Raw genomic sequence first — 22,680 nt, forward strand, 5'->3', positions numbered from 1 at the left:
AATTAATTTAGTAAGAACTTATGCATGAATTCCTGCTATACGCTTGTCATATTGAATAAAGCTAATTTTTTTTCCTCATAATCTTCTAATGTTAAATAGAGTCAAAATCAAGTAAAATCTCCTTATATCCAAAAATGTTTTTTGATTTTCATTTAAAAAACATAACCAATACGAAAGGATATTTCTTTTTGCCTTGGATAATTGGTCAAAGTGGTAAGGTGGAAGTGAGAAAATGTGACCTGCATCAGTTGGGGTTTTTTTTTTTTTTTTTTTATTGCAAACAAAAATCACAACACTGAAAGACGGAGGAAAACCCCCCAAAAGTGACTGTTACAACCAAAACCCATCCTAACTCTCTTCACTTAACCAACGAACATCCGGCACACCACGTGCATCAAGACTAATGGAAGCCCGAACTAGCGCCGGCAGTTGATGAACCCGATCATACACCCGGGTGCCTCCAGCCCCAATAGCTGCTAGTCTATCCGCAGAGGAGTTTGCCTCCCGGAAAATATGTGAGATAGAGACCGAAAACCCGTCCAAAAGATGTCTAATCTTCCTCAAAATATTACATAATGGCCACTTAGCAATTACCCCAGAGCCAATCAATTGCACCAATGATTTTGAATCCACCTCTACCAATGCAGGACAACACCCCCTTTGAACACACAACTGCAAACCAAACAACAAAGCCAGACTTTCTGCCTCCAACACCTCATGATCTCCAAATTCTTTGTAAAAAGCAAAAATCAATTTCCCGTGACTATCACGCAACAGACCACCACCCGAGGCCCTACCATGATTCACACTAGCGTCCGAGTTGAGTTTAAGCAAACTCAGTGGCGGTTTCTCCCAGGCAACCGCACACGGGGCCCCCCTCCGCGGAGGAACTTTAATGAAACTGAGTAACTCACAATCCGCATCCCCTACAAAGTGCGCCCGACGAAACTTACCTGCCCTGCCTAGCTGATCCAAAAAATAATCCACCTCGCGGAGTATCCTGCCAACCTCCCATCGCATACCCTGATAACGCTCCTGGTTTCTGGCAAGCCAAAGGAACCAGCACACTACGATAGGCATGATAGCCCGAATGTGATCCTTCGCAGAGGAAGCTGCCGTAAAGTGCCAAGAGATAAAAACAGACGCCGTACTAGAGCAATTATGTAGCTGAAACCCAAACCGGCCAGACACTCTCCTCCACACTTCCGAAGCAACCGGTCCAGTTAAGAAAACATGCAAAAGAGCCTCCTCCTCTAGGTAGCAACAACCGCACCGAGAGGGCAAAGCCAAACCCCGAAAACGCAATGTCACATCCAGAGGGAGGAAATTACGCACCAGTCTCCAAGCCAAAAAAGACATTTTTACCGGCAAAACCGAAGGCCAAAGAAGGGAATCGACAAGAGATCGATGCCTCCTCTGACGAAGCACCTCCCATGCCGACTTAACCGTGAAGCCTCCCGTTGGCGAGGGCACCCACACCATCATATCCTTCCGTGCTAAATCATGAGGTACCTCTTTGATCGCCTGAACGACAAACCCTGGAACCCACCGGGCGAGACGCAGCTCATCCCAGCCATCCCTAGCAATAAACTCGGAGACCATAAAATGAGGCCTGTCAGAGCGATCCACCACACTCTCTAAAGGCTCATTAAAAACCCATCTATCCTTCCAAAAATCCACAAGTCCTTCCCCTAAACACCACCTAATGTTCTGCTCAGCCATTGGACGAATGGCCACAAGACGCCTCCACGTATCTGAAGCCCGCTCTACCGATGCCTCCAAAGGATGGACTCCTTTAATGTATTTGGCATGCATGAACTTTGCCCAAATGGACTCTCCAAGCCTAAAGCGCCACCATAGTTTACATCAGTTGGGGTTGATTTGTGAGTAATTAGTGCACATGTCAAGAGATTAGAATGTTGATATCATGGGGATATATATGAACATTATCGATGACGGCTATACTCCATAATGCTACTCTGGATAATACTGAACAAATGATGCACGAGAAGTTGAAACTTTTATCCAAAATGGTTTCTCAAGTTGAGCTTTATCCAATTTAGCTTGGTTGATAAAATATTTATAATATTCGGTGTAAATTCATACAATTTTAGTATAATTGTAAAATTTTGCTTTAGCTTAATTGTATGAGTTTGCAAATTGCAATTATCCTAAAATTATGTTAGTTTATAACACATATTGTAAGAATTAGATCAAATTGGAGAACCCGTAGATCCACTTTTAACAGTCTTCTTTACCTCTCTGTCTCTTTCCCTCGTACTTTTGGGAGAATTAGGTACGTAATTAATCAATCCAGATGATGTAACATGAATTTGGTTATGTATGGCACGTTGCTTCTTGTAAGAAAAGTACTCATTTTTATACTTCCATTTTATTGAACATGATTCACTATCTCATGAATCACTGATATACTACATAGTTACATTCCACTCTCGTGGGAACTGAAACACAAACTAAAAGGGGCATATATTTTACCCATTATTTAGTACTCGTTTAGCCTGATATTGGCTGTCTAGAGCACAAGCACTAATCATGGAATTAATATTTAGCCCAAGGCCACTCACAATATAGTGAACTTCCATCCTCAAAGTAAAGAGTGCAGCCGTCGTCGACGCAACAATTGCTGCAGTTTGTGTAGGTCTTAGTTCCATTACAGATCTTGTACTCCGTCAGTATGCAAATCAGCGGGCACGGCGTGATAGGCCCGGGCCTGACAGCCATGACTTCCACATTTGCTCCCAGAAGAATCATTCCTGTTTTCAGTACCAAAATCATTTTATATCGTGTGCAAACCAAATCCCGTATAGGGTTTTGAAAAATGCTCGAAACTTATTTTATATATATATATACACATATGGGATGAATTGTTCTCTTTTTATTTTTAAAAATTGCCCCAACAGGTTTAACTCGTACACAAAAGAATAAAATTGTACATACCACAAAACAGAATAGCCATTGCACCAATCTTGCTGATTGCCATGATTCCTTGTCTTCCAAAAGTTTGCCTTTGGTTTGAAATCGCTTGGGCTTATACCTGTGTTCTTATATAGACGAGAAGAGTAAAGAGTGAATTCAGATTTATTTAGCCCGCCCACCTGCCCTCCTGCCACTGGGTGCAATTATTCTGCTCATTGTGCTTCCACGTAATCGTGGGACCAGTCCATCCTAAATTATTGTGCTTTTGGATCCGTCCAAAATTATCGAGTATGTTTAGATAGGAAATTATTTGAAATAAATATATTAAAAAATATTGTCATACTTTTTGTAATATGATGTTTATAAAATAAAAAAAAATAGTTAGAAAGATAAAAAAGTACTTAAGAAATATGTTTATACTGCAATCATATAAATTTTTACTAATAAAATGATATCCAAACAAACCCAATCCTCCTTCGAATTTTGGGACTGGTCCATTCTAAATTAGGGAAAATATCAGAAACCTCCTCTGAGCTTTCTCTTAATATCATCTATCACTCTTAAGATATTAAAAATATGACTTGCCTCTTTTACTTTTACTATTTGTGTGAAAGTGTGACGCCCCCACTTCTCCCTAAGGCGAACCAAAGGGTATCCGCGGGACGCCTGCCTAACTCTCGCCAGGATTCAAGTAATTCCATTCAAGCTTATTATCGCTCTACCCAACACACGTAAATAACTTAAATACAGAAAATGCGAAAGCGTTCAAGCTTAACAATAGTCATCCATTATCCAGCCCGCACGTCGGGTGTTCAAAGTACATCATAATTTCCAAAAATACCTCACGCCCCAAAAGTTACATTTCAATTCCAAAAGTACAACCCAAAACCAAGGGCATAGCCAAAATATAATAGAAATCCTAAACAAAAGCTCATCAGGAGGTTTTTTCCAGTACGCCTCCGAGTTCAAATCTGTTAAGGAAAACAAATCTATAGGGTGAGCAAAACGCTCGTGAGGCCAAGAACACACATGCAGGCACATAGTTCAGGTAACAAGCCCAAGTAACAGTTCAAGTGATAACTTGCAAGTAATTAACAATGCCAACAAAATGTAAACAGAAACGATTCAAGGATATGGTAGCTCTCAAGAGCTAAGTTCCACTTGCTTTACCAGTTCATTCGTATATCTTCCCGTGATGACTCTCCGTCAACCGGGTTGATATTTCCAAACCGTAGATTACCACTTACTTCTCATCCGTCCACCATACACCGCTTCGGGCCCGCATGACATTTATGAGGCGATACTCCATGAGTATGCCAAGCAAGATCTCTCCAATAGATCAAGCTTATCATGTGAATCTCATGGCTCACCGAGGTTCCCGACCAAACCCATGCCGGCTCGAATTCCAAGGTCGGCCTATGAGTTTGGGCGTCCCCCATGTGTCATGTAAGTGTCGAGGAGATTCACTCCAACGACGTATGCAACCATAGCATACCATATCATGTATTCAAGCATTTGACAGGTCTAAGCATGTATTTCAAGTCATGTAAATCAGGCAAACCATGTTAAGCATGAGTATTTGTTTCAAATGAGAACGAGTGCGATAAAGTACACACTCGACTCCATTTTTCAAAACCAAGTAGGCTAAGCATGTAATCAGGTAAGCCAAGCATGAATCAAGTCCATAGAGTTCAAGTAGTCATACACTTGACACTCACCGAGCAAATCAAGAAAAAATATTTTCTGGAAGTTCAAGTGTGCACGGTAGGATCCTCTTGAAGGTTCTCGTGTGCGCCTGGGCAAATAATAACGTATTATCATTCATATATCCCAATTATCAAGGAAGATTGTACACTAGTACAATCTAAGGAAATTCCACAAAATCGAACCTCAATTACTCGTAAATCGAGGTTCAATTAGAGTTTCTTAAAGTACAGGAGCATTTGGGTTTTTATCTTGGAAATTGAGGTTAAAATGTTTGCATAATGTCGAAAGAATAAAAAGTTCTTGGAAATCTCTATTTTCTTGAAAGTTGGAAAATTTCAGTTTTGATATGGATCTTTGAAAAATCGTATCTCACTCGATACAAGTCTGAAATTGGAAACATTTATACCGTTGGAAACCTCTTGGAAATTACTAAAAGTTCTTAGAAGACACTGTTCCACGAATCTAAATGGAAGGTATTCAAAAATGAGTTTAAAGTTGCTGTCCCAGATCACCCAGGATTGAGCCGGGGTTGGTTTTTCGCTAACTTTGGAAATTCGGAAGAATTCACTCGTTGCAAACCAGCCCTTGAAATTTATAGCTCAATTAGAGGTGCAAGTAAGGTTTAGGGCAGAACAAACGGATCGAGAATCGGAGTTTCGAGCACCAAGATATGGTGGCTCAAAGTTGGGAAAAATTCAAGACTGTTACAAAATTTCCAGATTTGGTTCCGACTTTGGAACTTTTGTTAAGTGTCGAAACGGACTTGAATTGACACCAAATTTTGCAGTATGGTACTCCTATATGAAGGGTATTTCTCTATCAAATTTCGTGAAAAAATACCTTCGGGAAAGTGGTTAACCAATCAACCAAAGTTTGGAAAAATTCTCAAGGCAATCTGCCCTTAATCCTTTTCTTCCCAAATCCAATCGTTTGGCTAAGAAAATCCTCCAATCATGGTTCATATGTGAAAGGAAAGTTTAAGAAACATTCATGGTACATTTGGTAGGTGTTTAGTATCAAGAAATTCATTTAGTAAGACCACCACAAATGTCACGTCAAATCTGTCCAAATCCAATGCTTTCAAGAACAAAACAGTCACCACATTTTGATCATAACTCACTCAATTTAACTCGGATTTGAGCATGGTTTATGTGTTAGAAAATACATGCATAGGACTATAATTTCACAGAATAAATCGTTTTAAGTTTCAGCATGCAACTAGCTCGAAATTAAGCCTAAAGTTGCAGCATCATCAAATCATTTCGGCAGAACGGCGAAACAGGGCAGCTGAATTCAGATGAGTGGTGCGGTTCACACACATGGAACCAGAATGTGCATTATATACCGTTGGAAAGATGGGAACGTCTAGTTTCAAATGCCGCTAACGGCACTTGATTTCGACGTCGGAGTACGGAGTTATGGACGAAATACGAACACTGGTCTGGATTACGACGAAACCGTTTTCCAGATTACTAGCTTTGGGAATAAATTCGTTTGACCAACCAAAACTCAGTATTTTTCAATGAAAATTTTTACACAACTACTAAAACATATAAACAACACAATCAAGCCATTAAATCCTCAAATTTCTGCATTAAAGTGACCGAACAGAGAAGGGGTAAAATGGGAACTTTTTGCTTCAAGAGCTCAATGAAGTTTCTGGCGATAATGCACCTTTAATCTACTCCCTTAAGCACTAATTCAACAATAAAACCATCATCAAACATCATCACAGCCATCAACTCAAAGTGGGAGTTCATAGAGCCCACATTTAACAATTTCTAACAATAATAAGCTACCCATAAGCATAATCAAGCTCTTAAGTGTGAGTTGGCCTTCAATGAACAAGATTTGAAGAGTGGATCATGGTTACCTTACTTGTGTGCTAAAAGGTCAGATTTTGGTGTCCAAAAGCCCCAAGAAAAACCGTGAATGTGCAGCTCCTTCTTTGTCCAAGTGATTGTCCAAGTGAAGAGCTAAGTGTGTGTGAAGTTTTGGTTGAATTTGGTGGAGTTTGTAGAGGAAATGGTGGAAGTTTTCGGTTGCTCTTTGCTGCAGTTGCTAGCCGTCCATGAAGCTTGTAGATATGAATGTTAGTCTGATTTCTTTTTGCGTACAAAGAACGCCGACCGTCTAATATTTTAAGTACGAAAAATTTAATTGCAACTAGTGCCCTACTCGCGCGTTTTGTGTTCAATTTACCTTAAGTTTGTTGCACTAGTGCACTAAACCTCTAGGGTACTTACATTCATATAAATATTATTCATTCTTAATTGTCCCAAAATAATTGTCCAAAGTCCCTCAATTAAGCGCGCACGTGAAAACACGTATTTACAATTTAGGCGCAATAAAATGAAACCTTCGGGAAATTCTTATAACGATCGTACCACTAGCTATCACTTGTGTGCTTAAACCTAAAATTGTCTATTTTAGGACCATTGTATATGTCTCAAATTTTTGAACTTATTTTATTCCCAATTGGCTAAAGTGTTTGGACACGTTTTCACCTTTTCACTAAACAAGCTTATAAGAAAATAATTTTTGAAACGAGACACTTTAAAAATATAACGAAACTATAAAACCATGTACTTAGGTCTAATAAGGCTAGAAAATATTATTCGTGGCAAAAATCTAAATAAATAATTAATTTAGCCAAAATTAGGGATTTTAAAATAATAATTTTACGAGTCCTCACGTGAATTGAGTATTAATTCCTCCATTAACCTTTCTTAATCTATTATTGATCGTTCTTAATTCTCCAATAAATAATACACTCCCGATTCAAGTATGGCCTAGAAAAACGTGCACCCGTCGTTCCGGACTAAACAAATTTTCGAAAAGTGAATTTTTCAACAAAACGCTTTAAAAATATAAAGAGGCGTCATTCCATATAAATGGATTTAAAATGGTTGAAATAAATAATTCGAAGAAAATGAGTGAATAATCATTTAAATATTCCAGTAATATTCTATAAAAATAAGAAAATTTTCGGGTTCTCACAGAAAGCCCTAAACTGCCCTTTTGCTCATTTTGCTAAATAAAAATACTCATAAGCCACTTTGTTTATGCCAAGAAAAATCATCACCTAAAAAATAATTTCTTGTAATACCACCATATCACAAAACTATAGTCCATAAAAATATAAATTTGGAAAACAAAAAGATGTTAGTAGAAAACAAAAAGTGACTTTTGTTTCTTTTTGTTTCTATTTTTTTAGCTCTTTATTTGATATGTAAATTATGTATCAAGCAAAGGCTAATAAAGTCTTTTTGTAATTATTATGAGAAGTAAGTGTTGTTTTTAAAACCTTAAGGGTACTAAATAATATTAGGAGAAACCTCCAGAGTGGCTTCTGATATAATCCCCCTAAATTATTGTGCTTCCAGGTCCATTCTAAATTATTGTGCTTCGACAGAAATTGGGACCCGTCCTTCGTCAATTATTGGAAGCCAGTACTTCCTGTGCATTCAATGTTTTACTTGAATTCCCATGCAAAATTGGTCACGTTTTTGCATGCCTGTCAATGTCATTTATGATGCACCTATGTTTGATATAAAATTGGTACAGTGGTCATGCGGGAGGTCAAAGGTTCGAACCTTGCCTCCCACAAAATTTGTCACATTATGTGATGGTCTTCAGTGACCAGTTTCGATGGAGTCTTTACTCACATCGAGTCCCCTCCCCCTCCCCCCCTAGAATAGGCTAGCTTAGGTTATAGAAATTCTATCGTGTCGATAAAAAAAAAAAAAAAAAAAGAACAAGGCAACGTTGAAATAGATTGAAATGTATATAAGGCATCCTTAATCGTCTTTGATCAATGTATTTGGTTTCAACCTAATCTGTTGATAGTTTTGTAGTCATGCAAAATTGGCATCTCCCAAGGTGGCCCTGTTTGGAAGCTAGTTTTTTGGGCAAGTTTTTTACCTACAAGTTTTTTAACAACTTTTGCTACAGGAACCCAAAAAACTTCTCAAAATGTTTTACCTACACACTTCAAAATACACAAAACACACACAAATTCCTCCACCATCCCAACCCAATACACAAAACACACATAAAAAAAATTCCCTTCCCTTTGGCTTTCTTCTTCCTCTACCATCCCAACCCAGTCCACCACCTCCGTCGCCGACCACCACCACCTCCGGCACCATTTTCTTTTTTTTTTTTTTTTTGCCTTTCTCCCTCTCCCTGCCATCCTCCTCCTTTACCCAGTTTGACTGCCTTCCTCTTTTTTTTTTTTGTGTGTCCCCCGCAACCCTCTCCCTCCCGCGACCAGATCTGGTCCCATCACCAGATCGCAAAAGTGGAGGGGAAGGGAGCTGCGATCTGTTCGCGCGAGGGCGACGGGGCTGCTGAGGTTGACGGGGATAGATGAGGGGAGGAGAAAAAGGGGGTGGCGGGCAGAAGGGGTTGGCTGGGCAGAGGGAGAAGAGGGGCGGCGGGGGAGAGGGAAGGAGAAGAGGTGACGGGAGAGGAAAAAGGGTGGCGGGTGGCGAGGGAGAGGGGAGGAATATGGGTGGCCGGTGGCAGGGAGAGTGGAGGAAAAGGGGTGGCGAGCAGAGGGGGGTGGCGGGGGAGGGAGAAGAGGAGTGGCAGGGGAAAGAAGGGGAAGGGGAAAGGGAGGGTGATGGCAGAGGGAGGGGGAAGAGGAGAGGGAGGGTGACGGCAGAGGGAGGGGGAGGGGTAGGGGGTGCTGCGTTGCTGCGGGGAGGGGGGCTGGTAACGGGGAAGGGGGAAGGGAAGGAAGAAGAAGAAGAAGAGAAGAAAGAAAAGAAAAAGAAAAGAAAGAAAAAGAAAAAGAAAAGAAAAAGAGAAAAAGAAAAGAAAAAAAGAAAAAAAGAAAAAAAAAGTTTTTCCTCTTAAAAACTTCTACAAAATTTTTCACATTACAAAAACTTTTACAAAAAAATTTTTCACCTTACAAAAAATTTTACACAAATTTTTTCAAAAACTTCTACAGTGTACTACAGTAAAGTTTTAGACAAACTCCCAAAAATTCAGGTTCCAAACAGGCCCATGTTTGAGGTTTAGACATCTCCAAATTGCTACTCAGTTTAGTTATTAACTTGAATACCTACTTTAGATTTTTTTTTTTTGGAACTTGAGCTCACAAGGTCAATTTTTGAAGTGGGAAATGCAATCTTTGTCCCCTATTTTTATTCCATCCACCAAAATGATCGCAAAGTTTTCACCAGAAAGAAATCTAGTACCTCCTAATTATTCTGATATCCACCAATAAAATTATTTCAATGTCTAATGGAACGAAACACTTGAAATTCACTGGAATTTTTCTAGACGTGCCAAATTATCACCATTGTATTGAACACAACATTTAGATGGTTCTTTTGGTAACCAAATTGCTTGATCAAATGCTAATTAACTTTTTGGGTGGATACTAGATTCTTTAACTAAACAATGAGAGAGTCCACAAATATATTAATGTGTTTAAATTTGTCAACGGGGTTCTTTTCTTCTTTTTGCTTGAATAAAATCTTATCCTTCATTTTCCTCTTAATATTTTTACTTTGAATATTCAGGATATGGATGTACCAAACTCAAGAAAATAGTTGTGAAGACTGTTGAAATTTCATTAAATTTTTTGAGGAGTTTGTTTGGAGAGTTTGATGAGAGTAGTTTAACTTCTTAATTTTAATTTATTTGATATTAAAATTCTATGACTTTCAATAAGATTGAGAATCAATTAAAGTTTGTAAAATTTTTTTATATTTTTCATTGAAGGAGAAAATTAGTCTTAGTATAACACTTTAATGCTTAATATCTCTTTTTTTTTTTTTGGTATTCATGAGAAAAAAAAACTGTGACTAAGTATGACAAAAAGTAATATGCATAATGTACAATGTACATTCTCTTATGCTAGCTGCTCTAAGTAGTGGACAAAAGGAGCATACTTTTAAAAAGTAGTACGTACAATGCGCAACACACATTATCTTGGTTTTTTTTAACTAAGTACATTTTTGGAATTAATTTAGGAAGAAGTTATGCATGAATTTGTCATATTGAATAACGCTAATTTTCTTCCTCATATTCTTCTAATGTTAATTTAGAGTCAAAATCAAGTAAATCTTCCGTAGAGCTGAAAATGTTTTTTGATTTTTGATTTTAAAAAAAATATCCAGTATAAAAGGATACTTCTTTTTGTCTTGGAGAATTGGTCAAATTGGTAAGGTGGAAGTGAGAAAATGTGAGCTGCATCAGTTGGGGTTGATTTTGAGTAATTAATGCCCAGGTCAAGAGATTAGAATGCTGATCTCATGATGGTATATATGAACATTATCCATGACGGGTATACTCTAATGTCTCCATAATGTTTTTCTGGATAATACTGAACAAATGATGCACAAGAAGTTGGTGGATCAAGTAAAATGAAAGGATCGTCAAGTTCTTGAAACTATTATCCAAAATGGGTTTCTCGAGTTGAGTTTTATCCAATTTAGGTTGGTTGATATAATATTAATTGTAAATTTACTCTAACTTATTTGTATGAGTTGACAAATTTCAATGTTAGTTTACAGCATATATTGTAACAATTACATTAATTGGACAAAATTCAATTGGAGAAGCTGTAGACTCTTTCTCGCTCCCTCGTATTTTTGGGAGAATTGCGTATAATTTTTTGAAATGTAATTAATCATTCCAGATGATGTATCACGAATTTTATCGAATATGATTCACTATCTCATAAACCGCTGATATATTACTTGGCATAGTTATATTCCACCCTCGCAGAAACCGAAATACATACTAAAAAGGGCATATATTATACCCATCATTTAGTACTCGTTTAGAGTACTATATCTTGTAAACTCCTTTACCAAACCCCAATTCTTGCCAAGTACAATAGTATGAAGTTCCATCAGTAAGGTGAAGAGTGCAGCCGTTCTCAATTGAGAGATGCGCGAAACTTCTTTTTTTTTTTTTGTTTTGGCTTATATAGATGGGATGAATAGTTCTCTTTTTATTTTTTGAAACTGCCCCAACACGTTTAACTTGTATACCAAAGAATAAAATTGTACATACCACAAAAAAGAATAACCATTGCACCAATCTTGTTGACTGCCATGATTTCCTTGTCTTCCAAGAGTTTGCCTTTGATTTGAGATGGCTTGGGCTTATACCTAAATTCTTATATAGACCGAGAAGGGTAAAGAGCGAGAGTCTGATCGTGCCAACAGGAGCAATTATTGTGGGATCCGGGGCTGGAACTGTTGTCAGAGCAATCGTTCCGGAAGGTGTAACATCATTTGCATACAGTGTAACATCATCTGTATAAAATATAACAATAGAACAACAGCGAATAACAATAGAATAATATTTTTGTGGGTCTCACACGACGTGAAAATCGAGTTACAAAAAGTGATCTGAGCTGTATAAATTTTTTGGCTTAATCATGACCGTGAACCTTCCGGAACGGCTGTCTCTTACAATCGTTCCAGCCCCTCCTCCATTATTGTGGGACCAGTCCATCCTAAATTATTGTGCTTCAACAGAATTTTGGGACCCGTCCTTTGTAAATTATTGGAAGCTAGTCGGCCCAGTCTGCTTTTCATTCATGATACCCAGCCATTATTGGTTTCTTTTCAAATATTCCTAGCAACTTTTGAATTCTCATCACCAAACAAATGTTGAGTAGATTTCCTTCTTCAATGTTTTTAGTTGATAAAACGTGTCTGTTGACAAATTGTTCGCTACTGATATGCAATGCGACAAACAAATCAGGAGTACCAAGAATGAGAGACGGTCGACCTAATTTGCCATATGTCAGGTATCTGTTGACAGTCTAATCTAATGGATCACAGTAAATGCGGTAGGATCTAATACAGAAGAACTGCTCCAAGTATCCTTTTGTAAACGATGAATGACTTGCCTTTTGTTAGACTGTGTATTAGTTAGAACAGCACTAAAACTCCTGTCTAAACTGATATATGGCTTTCTTTTTATTGATTATGTCTGTAGCTATTAGTTTACTTTTTGTTTCTTTATATATCAATAGATTGGCTCGCAAATATTTTTTTCAAAGGAAATCTTTTTATAGTTCAGATATTTATAATGGAAAATTTGCTATATAATTGGCGAAACATTTGATATTCAAGGATGGAGTATAATTTTGTCCAAAGTCATAAGTAGGGAGTTTGGATTCTTTTAATGGGAATTAAGCTAAAAAGATAGATTTGCCCGTAGATAGTTTTGCATGAATTTAGGACCTCAATTGGCCACGTTATGTCCGTAGACATTTTTGTAAAGTTTTACGTGAATTTTGGACCTCTATCTTTTGCGCATAAAGGTATTCACCAGAGGAACTGGCCTCTCATCCAAAGAAAATATACTCCATTTTGACCAATTGCAACTGTTTGGATTGTAAGTTATTTGGGATATTCTTACTGTAGCACTTTTTGTGATGTGATGTATATGAGATAAAAAGGTAATCGGGAAGATAAAAAGGTGTATTGGAAATTATAATGATGATGTAAGCAAATAAAATTGGAGAAATAATGCTCAATCCAAACAAACTACGATTATTTGGAATAATTTTTTTTTCAAAAAAACATAGTGTAGTACTTTTCAATGAAAATAGATTCCATTTTGGCCGATGCGATTGTGTTTAGATAGGAGATTATTTGGGATAATTTTTTTAAAAAAATAGTACAACACTTTTCTGATGTGATGCCTGTGAGATAAAAATATGATTAAAAATATATTTATGATGCAAGCAGATAAATATGTATAAATAATTTGCTATCCAAACTAATTCGTTGTGAGGGCCGAATTAGATATGTATCCATATCAACTTTAATCAAGCAATCAATACATAAAAACTGAACCATGAAGTTGTATTACATTAAACACGTAAGTAGACAACATTAATTTCTTTTTTTTTTGGGGTAGGTGACGACATTAATTTCTTGCTTGCATGATTTGCAAGATTTCAAATGATTCTTTCATATTGTTGATTATGTACCACATATATATTGTATCGATAAGGGTACCTCCTGACAAGACCACAGTGATAGAACCTTTTTCTTTGTTAAATATATCAACTTTTGCGAATTTGCGTTGATGGTTTTAATCCTGCATGTAAATTTCTATACAAAAAGTAGTATATGTCGTTCGTGAATTAGTACTTTCAGTTTGAGTGTTCAGCATATGGATGTACCAAACTCAATAAAATGGTTGTCAAGTATGTTAAAATTCCATTAAATTTTTGGAGGAGTTTGTTTGGAGACTTTTATGTGAGTAGTTTATCTGCTGGATTTTAATTTAGATTGATATTGATATTCTACGCTTTCTAATGAGATTGAAAATCATTTAAAGTTTGTATTTTTTTTATGTTTTATTGAAGGAGAATATTATTTTGATACGACACTTTAAATCCTTAATATCTCTATTATTTCTAGTAATCGCGAGAAAAAACTTAGCGACTAAATATCACAAAAAGGAATACAAACAACATGCAACGGACGCTCTCTTATACTAGTTACTTAAAATATAGGACAAAAGAACATGATTTTAGTTTAGTACTCTAAATTTGGGTTCAAAATGTTTTCGGACGTGTTCAGAAATCACCATTGCCTGGAATACAGCATGTACATGATCTCGTTGATAATCAAATTCAGTGAAGAAGTAATTGATGAGAGGAAAAATCCACTTTTCGTCCCTAAATTTTGAGTTAGGAACACATTTCATTGCCAAACTTTTAGATGCACCACATTTAATACATGAATTAATTATATTTTGCCACATTTAGTCGAAAAACGATAAATTGCTTAATTTGGATGGAGAAAATCACGTGTTTGGCACGCGACTGTTAAGTAAAAATAATTTCTCAATCAAAATTAACAGCCATGTCAGTCTTCTCCATCCTAATTAAATTATTGTGCTTCCTGGTCCATCCTAAACTAATGTGCATCAACAGAATATTGGGACTAGTCCTTTGTAAATTATTGGAAGCCAGTACTTCCAATGCGTTCCACGTTTTAGTACAATGTCCATGCAAAATTAGTTACGTTTTGCTTTCCACATTTTGTTCTTCACTTGCAAGCCTTTCATTCATGATACCCATCCATTATTCGGCCTCTGTGGATTTGAGGTTGTCAGCCATCAATCATCATCCTTCATTATGAAATGGTGTTTTTCAATGTACATTTATTCTTAGGTGTGATAGAGTTTATTGACAACTTGTAGGTTTAGTGATCGTTTTGTTCTCTGGTACTTTGTAAGAGCAGTATGCTAGCTGCTACTAGCTAGCTTGACTCCTCTTGCTTTTATTAATAATAATTGTGTTGAAAAGTGTTAGATCAATTTGGATACTACATACTATAATTATTCGTTTACTGTAATTCCTCTACAATTCCACTGCTATATTTGATATACAGAACTAGAAGACATACAACTTGGTAAAATGAAGTTGAATGGTGGTGCTGGCTCAAATTGCTTTGCTCATAAAATTAACTATAACACTCCATTCTATCTGGCAAGTAAGGAATAAACAGATTTTCCAGCAAATTCAAACTTCTTGTATGTGGCAGCTGTTGAAATGGTTGTCACCGCTATTCAGATGATTCTTGCCTCTTGGCGTGGTGTTCCTCTAGCTAAAGAAAAATGGGAGCTTGCATCGGAATCCAGATTTGATCAGCGTTGCTTTGTTTATTGTTCGGTAGTGAATGTTTCAATTTTGATTCCGATTGTATAGTGCTAGAAATTAGTGGACATAAATATGAGGTAGTACCTCTCTTGTTAAACTTTACTCTCCAGCAATGGAAAAGATTAATTTGCCAAAAAAAAATTGTTGAAAAGAATCTGAAGTGATTAATAAAAAAAATATTGCAGAATCAAAAGTGGCTCTAGTTTACGGTCAGATGAATGAACCGCCGGGAGCTCGTATGAGAGTTGGTTTGACTGCCCTAACTACATCAGAATATTTCCGAGATGTTAATGAACAAGATGTACTTCTATTTATCAATCCGTTTTGTCCAAGCAGGATCCGAAGTGTCGGCCTTATTGAAGTGTCAGTGAATGTGCATATTAAGATAGCAGGTCAGAGTTGATAAAACGTATCAGTTGACAAACTGCTCACTACCTAGATGCAACGCTACAAACAAATCAGGAAAGAGGGATTAATAGTCACCACAAAAATGACTCTTTGTATTGAATCTCAAATGCTCATTCAATTTAAACGTGTACTCGAAATTCTAGAGTAGAGCTCTTAAAATATTTGAACTCCTTTTGTTTTTGGTCCAAGGCAGCGATGCGAAGAATGAGACATTCAGCACTAATTTGCCATACATCAGCAATGCATAATCACCTATAAATCCGGTGAAAATTAACAATTCCCATGTTTAAGCTGTAAAATTGAACCTTGACAATTTGTCCACCTAACACAAAAACACGCCCAAAGTCGCGAGAAGTAGTGGTTTTCTTTTGCCTACATGGATGGCTTTTGTGTAACTCACAATGCAACAATATCCTGCAAGCCTACAATCAACTTTTGACCAAAGGCAATGTTGCAGTTTTTCTAATTCTATCTGCATTGGGCCCTTCAGTATATGACATTGAAATTGCCTTCATCAGTTGCAAGTTTAGGTGTTTTTTTAGGCTGAGAAATGTTGTTCTAGTCTTCTAGACCTGCACATGAGCTTGCTCAATGCACTAGCCTTATTGCTCAAACTGAATTCTGGTAGGATAACCCAGATTGGTCCCAAAACAATTCAGATTAAGGATTCCTATGCAAAAGCAATTGTTGCTAGACAATAGGTGTTGGATATTTTAATATTCCTAATTTCTTAGCCTATATATAAGGCATCTATCAACCAAACCAAATATATACTTTGCTATCTCTATACTACCTTCTATTTTTTCCTCCACTACTATAAGAGTTTATAGGGCAAAGAACAGTGTTAGTATGAGGTTTCTGTCTTGCTCCAATAGTGTAGATTGAAGTAGACTACAGTGTGCAAAAGGTTGGGCTGTTGTATCCTGGAGGCAACGTGCTGAGACCTACTACACCGGAGGATACTCTATAGGGGCGCGAATCGTCTTAAAGAGAGCGACCTAATCCGCGCCTCAACCCATGCCAAATCAACATTTTTATGGTACAAATTATTTGCATTTTTAATGCAAGATGAAGGTATGAATTTTTGTTAATTTATTTGTTAAATTTTATTAGAGAAATTATTGTGACTTATATGATTTATTTTGGTCTAGAACCAACAATTTTAAGACGACTTAGCCTCTTCACATAAGATAAGGTTATGGTTGCATATTTTGCTTCTAAATAATCTAATCATAAAACTAACATAATCCTGACAATGAGAATCTTACATGGTGTCTAACATAATCCGCACAAACTTTAATAAACAAGATATTTCATGTGAATGGTCACAATTATAGACTGAGACTAGAAAGGATAGTATCCATTGGTTTTATGTGCTTTAGAGTCTGGTATCAATATTATGTAAGCGCATATAAATAATTCGCAATATATACCTTTGAATCCAAGTTGCCTATTATTAACAGAATATCATGTATTTGTTTGTTCAAGAAAAACATGGTACTTGCATGATGTCTTTGTATATTATTAGACTAAATATAATAATTTTTTGCCATGTTTGAGTTTTTAATATATGTTGTATGAAGCAACTATTTTCACATGAGCTTGTCATGTTACATAGTGAACTTTCAATGTCTCTTATATTAACGGATTTATTCCGATTGAAAATTTTGGCATTGACATATAAATGATTAATTTGGTGATAAAGATATATACTCCATGAAATGCATGTATAACGTGGCCAGTTATTGTCTTAAGAATAGTGGTATCAAGGTGCATAAAAAAAACTGCAATTATGAGGGTTCAAGTTATATTTAAATAGTGGGGGTTTAAAATTCTCTAGTTTTGTCTTCAATTCATATGATCTTAGTCCAGCTTGAGGTCTGCATTTTCATAAGCAATAAACAGTATTGATAATACATGAAGAAAAGATTACACTGTCACCAAGGAAAAATTATATACATGGATAATAGCTTTAGTGGCTTGAAGTTGTGAAATATAAAGTTATTAGCCATATAATTCTCAACAATTCTATTCTCTTGACTCGTATTTTGTTAAAATTGTGAATATGAACTTTTGAGTTGAAAATGTGATATTGTACATTGAAAAATATGTATTCGAGTCAAAGGCCATCAATTTGTAGGCAACCAACAACTTTTGGATTTGTATTAAATTATTTCATGTTGTTTGCTATGTGGCTGTCTTTGCATTTAATGAAAACTGGAATACTTAATTTCCTTGCCAAGCATGACTATAGTAAGACTATGCTTGGATGGAAACACGGACAGCGGATGTTGACTAAGCTGGTAGCTATGAATTTTGAAACTCTTGAGATTTTTCATTATAAGGCTTGCATTACTTGCAAGTTGAATTTTGAAATTAAAAAATAATAGTGCATTGACTATTATATTTTTTGAATTTTCTTAATCTCTAATTTGAGTTGTGCAGATTAAAAAGTGAGGCATGATTTGGATAGATTTGAATTACTTATGAAGTTTTCTTGCAAAAGAAAATTCATTGAGGACTATGAGAGTGGCGGGTTACTAGATTACTAGCCACTAAGAAGATTACAGAAATGATGGAAATTAATGTGGCTTTGCTTGATGTGAGCAAATATATGCCCATTCTATTTGCTCAATTTGTGAGTATAACATAATTATTGTTTTTTGAATCTATTCTAACTTTATTTTGAGTTGTGCAGACTAGCATTCACTGAAAAGTATGACCTGATGTGAAGGTACTTGAAATATTTTTTGATATTTTTGCAAAAGCAAAAATAACCATGGAGATTTTTTAGAATGGCTTCTAGTGCATCACTAGACTACTGGCCATAGAAAAAATTAAAAAAATTACTTATGAGTAAATATACGCCTACACTATTTGGCAAAAATATATGGATGAGAAATTTTCTCATCGAAGATTGGTTCCATGTATTTGGACCAAAAGAGATTATTTGAAAAAATTCGAGAATATCATATCTTTGTTATTTTATTTGTGTTGAAAAAATAAATCTCAAGCTTGAGTCAAGGATATGATACACATCGAGGGGGATAAGACAAAAGTCTAATATATGTTAAAAATCACCTATGAGGATACAACCACCTAGGGACTGGAGATCCCAAGAACTAGGTCGGAGACAAACGAATCATAGAGTGATTTGGTTGATTAATATGCACTACTTTGATTATATTGTCTATCCCTATGATGTAAATGCATTTGTGATCCTATGACGATAAGCGAGGTTGGGATTTTTATTCCCTTAATGAGTTCTATAGCCCTTATGGGTGGGATGTCTAAGTCATAGGAGCATCCTTGATAGACTCACCTATATGAGTGTGGAAGTAGGGTCGCTTCCTATAAGAATTTGGGCTGGTTCTCTAGAGCACTCATGAAAACCAGGATAAAGCACAAGGCCATAAACCGGGATAGTTTTGTAGTCATGCAAAATTGGCATCTTCCAAGGAGAGAATACCTACTTTAGATTTTTTTTTGGAACCATCTAGTACCTCCTAATTATTCTGATATCCACCAATAAAATTATTTCAATGTCTAATGGAACGAAACACTTGAAATTCACTAGAATTTTTCTAGACGTGCCTAATTATCACCATTGTATTGAACACAACATTTAGATGGTTCTTTTGGTAACCAAATTGCTTGATCAAATGCTAATTAACTTTTTGGGTGGATACTAGATTCTTTAACTAAACAATGAGAGACTCCACAAATATATTAATGTGTTTGAATTTGTCAACGGGGTGCTTTTATTTTTTCGCTTGAATAGAATCTTTTCCTTCATTTTCCTCTTAATACTTTTACTTTGAATATTCAGGATATGGATGTACCAAACTCAAGAAAATAGTTGTGAAGCCTGCTGAAATTTCATTAAATTTTTGGAGGAGTTTGTTTGGAGAGTTTGATGTGAGTAGTTTAACTTCTTAATCCTAATTTATTTGATATTAAAATTCTATGACTTTCAATAAGATTGAGAATCAATTAAAGTTCGTAAAATTTTTTATATTTTTCATTGAAGGAGAAAATTAGTCTTAGTATAACACTTTAATGCTTAATATCTCCTTTGTTTTTTTAGTATTCATGAGAAAAAAAAACTGTGACTAAGTATGACAAAAAGTAATATGCATAATGTACAATGTACATTCTCTTATGCTAGCTGCTCTAAGTAGTGGACAAAAGGAGCATACTTATAAAAAGTAGTACGTACAATGCGCAACACACATTATCTTGGTTTTTTTTAACTAAGTACATTTTTGGAATTAATTTAGTAAGAAGTTATGCATGAATTCGTCATATTGAATAACGCTAATTTTCTTCCTCATATTCTTCTAATGTTAATTTAGAGTCAAAATCAAGTAAATCTTCCGTGGAGCCGAAAATGTTTTTTGATTTTTGATTTTAAAAAAAATATCCAGTATGAAAGGATACTTCTTTTTGTCTTGGAGAATTGGTCAAATTGGTCAGGTGGAAGTAAGAAAATGTGACCTGCATCGGTTGGGGTTGATTTTGAGTAATTAATGCCCAGGTCAAGAGATTAGAATGGTGATCTCATGATGGTATATATGAACATTATCCATGACAGCTATACTCTAACGTCTCCATAATGCTTTTCTGGATAATACTGAACAAATGATGCACAAGAAGTTGGTAAAATGAAAGAATCGTTAAGTTCTTGAAACTATTATCCAAAATGGGTTTCTCGAGTTGAGTTTTATCCAATTTACCTTGGTTGATAATATTAGTTGTAAATTTACTCGAACTTATTTGTATGAGTTTGACAAATTTCAATGTTAGTTTACAGCATATATTATAAGAATTACATTAATTGGACAAAATTCAATAGGAGAAGCTGTAGACTCTTTCTCTCTCCCTCATATATATATTTGGGAGAATTATGTACAATTTTTTGAGATGTAATTAATCATTCCAGGTGATGTATCACAAATTTTGTTATGCATGGCACATAGCTTCTTGTAAGAAAAGTTGGGTTTCTGACTTACATATTGGGTTTTTTGGTGGACTCTCTCGAGGTGTTTCTCCCTAACATTGTGGCTATCAGTTTACTTTTTGTTTCTTTATATAACACTGAAGTTCTGTCAAAATACATGTGTGCGGCTTGACATGTTACAAGGTAAATACATTCTTACAAACTCAACTGAAGAATACATATGCATCACCATTTGGTGGACATGCACGGCCAGTCCCTGAAAGTAGTGATTCAAATTGGGACGCGGGGCATGCACTGACAACCGTTCAAAACAGTATAATACTTTTTAAACAAGCTGTAATTGCTTCTTAATTACTTGTACAAACTTACAATAGGAGTGTGATATTTTATTACTGTTCATATAGATCCCATACATAATAATTGTGTGTCTTGTTATAAAATTTTACAAGTAATTCACATAAAATTACAAAAGTATTCAAAAAGTGTTACATCATTCCGATCCCATGCGTGGAGTCCCTCAATTTGACACTAACATCATCGTACCCCACAAATGTGATTATTCTTACATTGTTTCATAGAATTTTGGGACCAGTCCATCCTAATTAAATCATTGTGCTTCCTTGTCCGTCCTAAATTATTGTGCTTCAACATAATTTTGGGACCAGTACTTCGTAAATTACCTGAACAAAAAGTCCTTTGTAATTATTGGACTGGCACGAGCCCCTCAAAGTGACACCAACGCCACCTTACCCCGCGAATGTGACTATTCTTACCAGTGTGTTTGGACAGGAGATTATTTGCCCAAATATATTTGCTTATATCACCATTACAATTTTCAATACACCTTTTTATCTTTCCAATTATCTTTTTATCTCACACACATCACATCACAAAAATGCTACAATAAAAATATCTCAAATAATTTACTAGAATTTTGGGGCCAGACCATCCTAAATATTGTACTTCCAAAGAATTTTAAATCACTCATCTTGATTTTAAACTTTTTAAGTTTACACCATAAAAAATGGACTATTTTATTCACAAAAACAATTCAATAGTAACTTTGGTCAATGCGGCCTGCAAATATTTTTTTTCAAGGGAAATCTTTTTTTTTTTTATATAGTTCGGATATTTATAAGGGAAAATTTGCTATATAATTGGCGAAAGATTTGATATTCAAGGATGGAGTAAAATTTTGTCCAAAGTCAAAAGTAGGGAGTTTGGATTCTTTTAATGGGAATCAAGCTAAAATGATAGATTTGCCTAGAGGTGGCAATATGGATAAATGGTTCATAATTGGTTTTGACTTAACGGATGGTGGATGAAATTTATCCAATCCATTTAAATCCATTTAATAAATGGATCTAAATGGATGGATCTCAATGGATTAAATAAAAACCAATTATCCATTTATAATCCATTTAAATATTTTCGTAACTTTTTTTTTGTCAGATCCTTCGGTATGAAATAGCCACTTTGGGCCCTGACTAATCCGGAGTTGAGCCAGGTTGCACCCCATAAGAGGCGCAAGCTCTCCCTATAAGAGTTGTAGTGCTTCTGGTAAAAATGCATTTTTAGGTGCTAAAAGCAAAACGTTTGGTGAATATCATCCTATAAAATTAGGAGTAAAAATTTTTGTGTTAAAAACACTTTTAGCAAAAGGTTAAATTTGGTACTTTTATAGTAGCTTTTGTGATTTAAAAAATAAAACATTGAATTTAATCATTTTATCCTATATTATGAACTAAATAAAGAGATAAATACATTTAAAATTTTTTAAATTACATATTATCCAATACAATAAGTATTTATTGAATAATATCTCCAAATAATATATTTTAAAGCATTTAAATACTTAATAAGTATTTTTATTAAAAACTCTATTGAAAAATTATTTTTTAATAAGTTATTGTAACTCGCAACAGGCCCTTAGTAGAAGGCAAAGAACATGTGATTATTAAGCAACTAAAGGGAAAAATCTACAAAAAAGAAAAAGACGAAAATATAC

At 35.5% G+C, this 22,680-nt stretch overlaps 1 long non-coding RNA gene across 5 annotated transcripts; it reads right to left on the reverse strand.

The window, feature by feature from the left end:
• Positions 1–2,355: 2,355 nt before the first annotated feature.
• On the reverse strand, positions 2,356–6,741 carry LOC140013183 (uncharacterized). 5 transcript variants are annotated; one of them, XR_011820245.1, is made up of 4 exons: positions 6,523–6,741; positions 4,656–4,732; positions 2,959–3,908; positions 2,356–2,774 (listed from the first exon to the last, which is right to left on the reverse strand). It is a non-coding gene; the product is annotated as an uncharacterized lncRNA (long non-coding RNA). The 5 variants fall into 5 exon arrangements; XR_011820244.1 differs by having other exon boundaries at positions 6,518–6,741; XR_011820246.1 differs by lacking the exon at positions 4,656–4,732.
• Between the last annotated feature and the right edge of the window lie 15,939 nt (positions 6,742–22,680).

The sequence above is a fragment of the Coffea arabica genome, chromosome 8c (genome assembly GCF_036785885.1).
Source record: "Coffea arabica cultivar ET-39 chromosome 8c, Coffea Arabica ET-39 HiFi, whole genome shotgun sequence".
Lineage (NCBI taxonomy): Eukaryota > Viridiplantae > Streptophyta > Magnoliopsida > Gentianales > Rubiaceae > Coffea > Coffea arabica.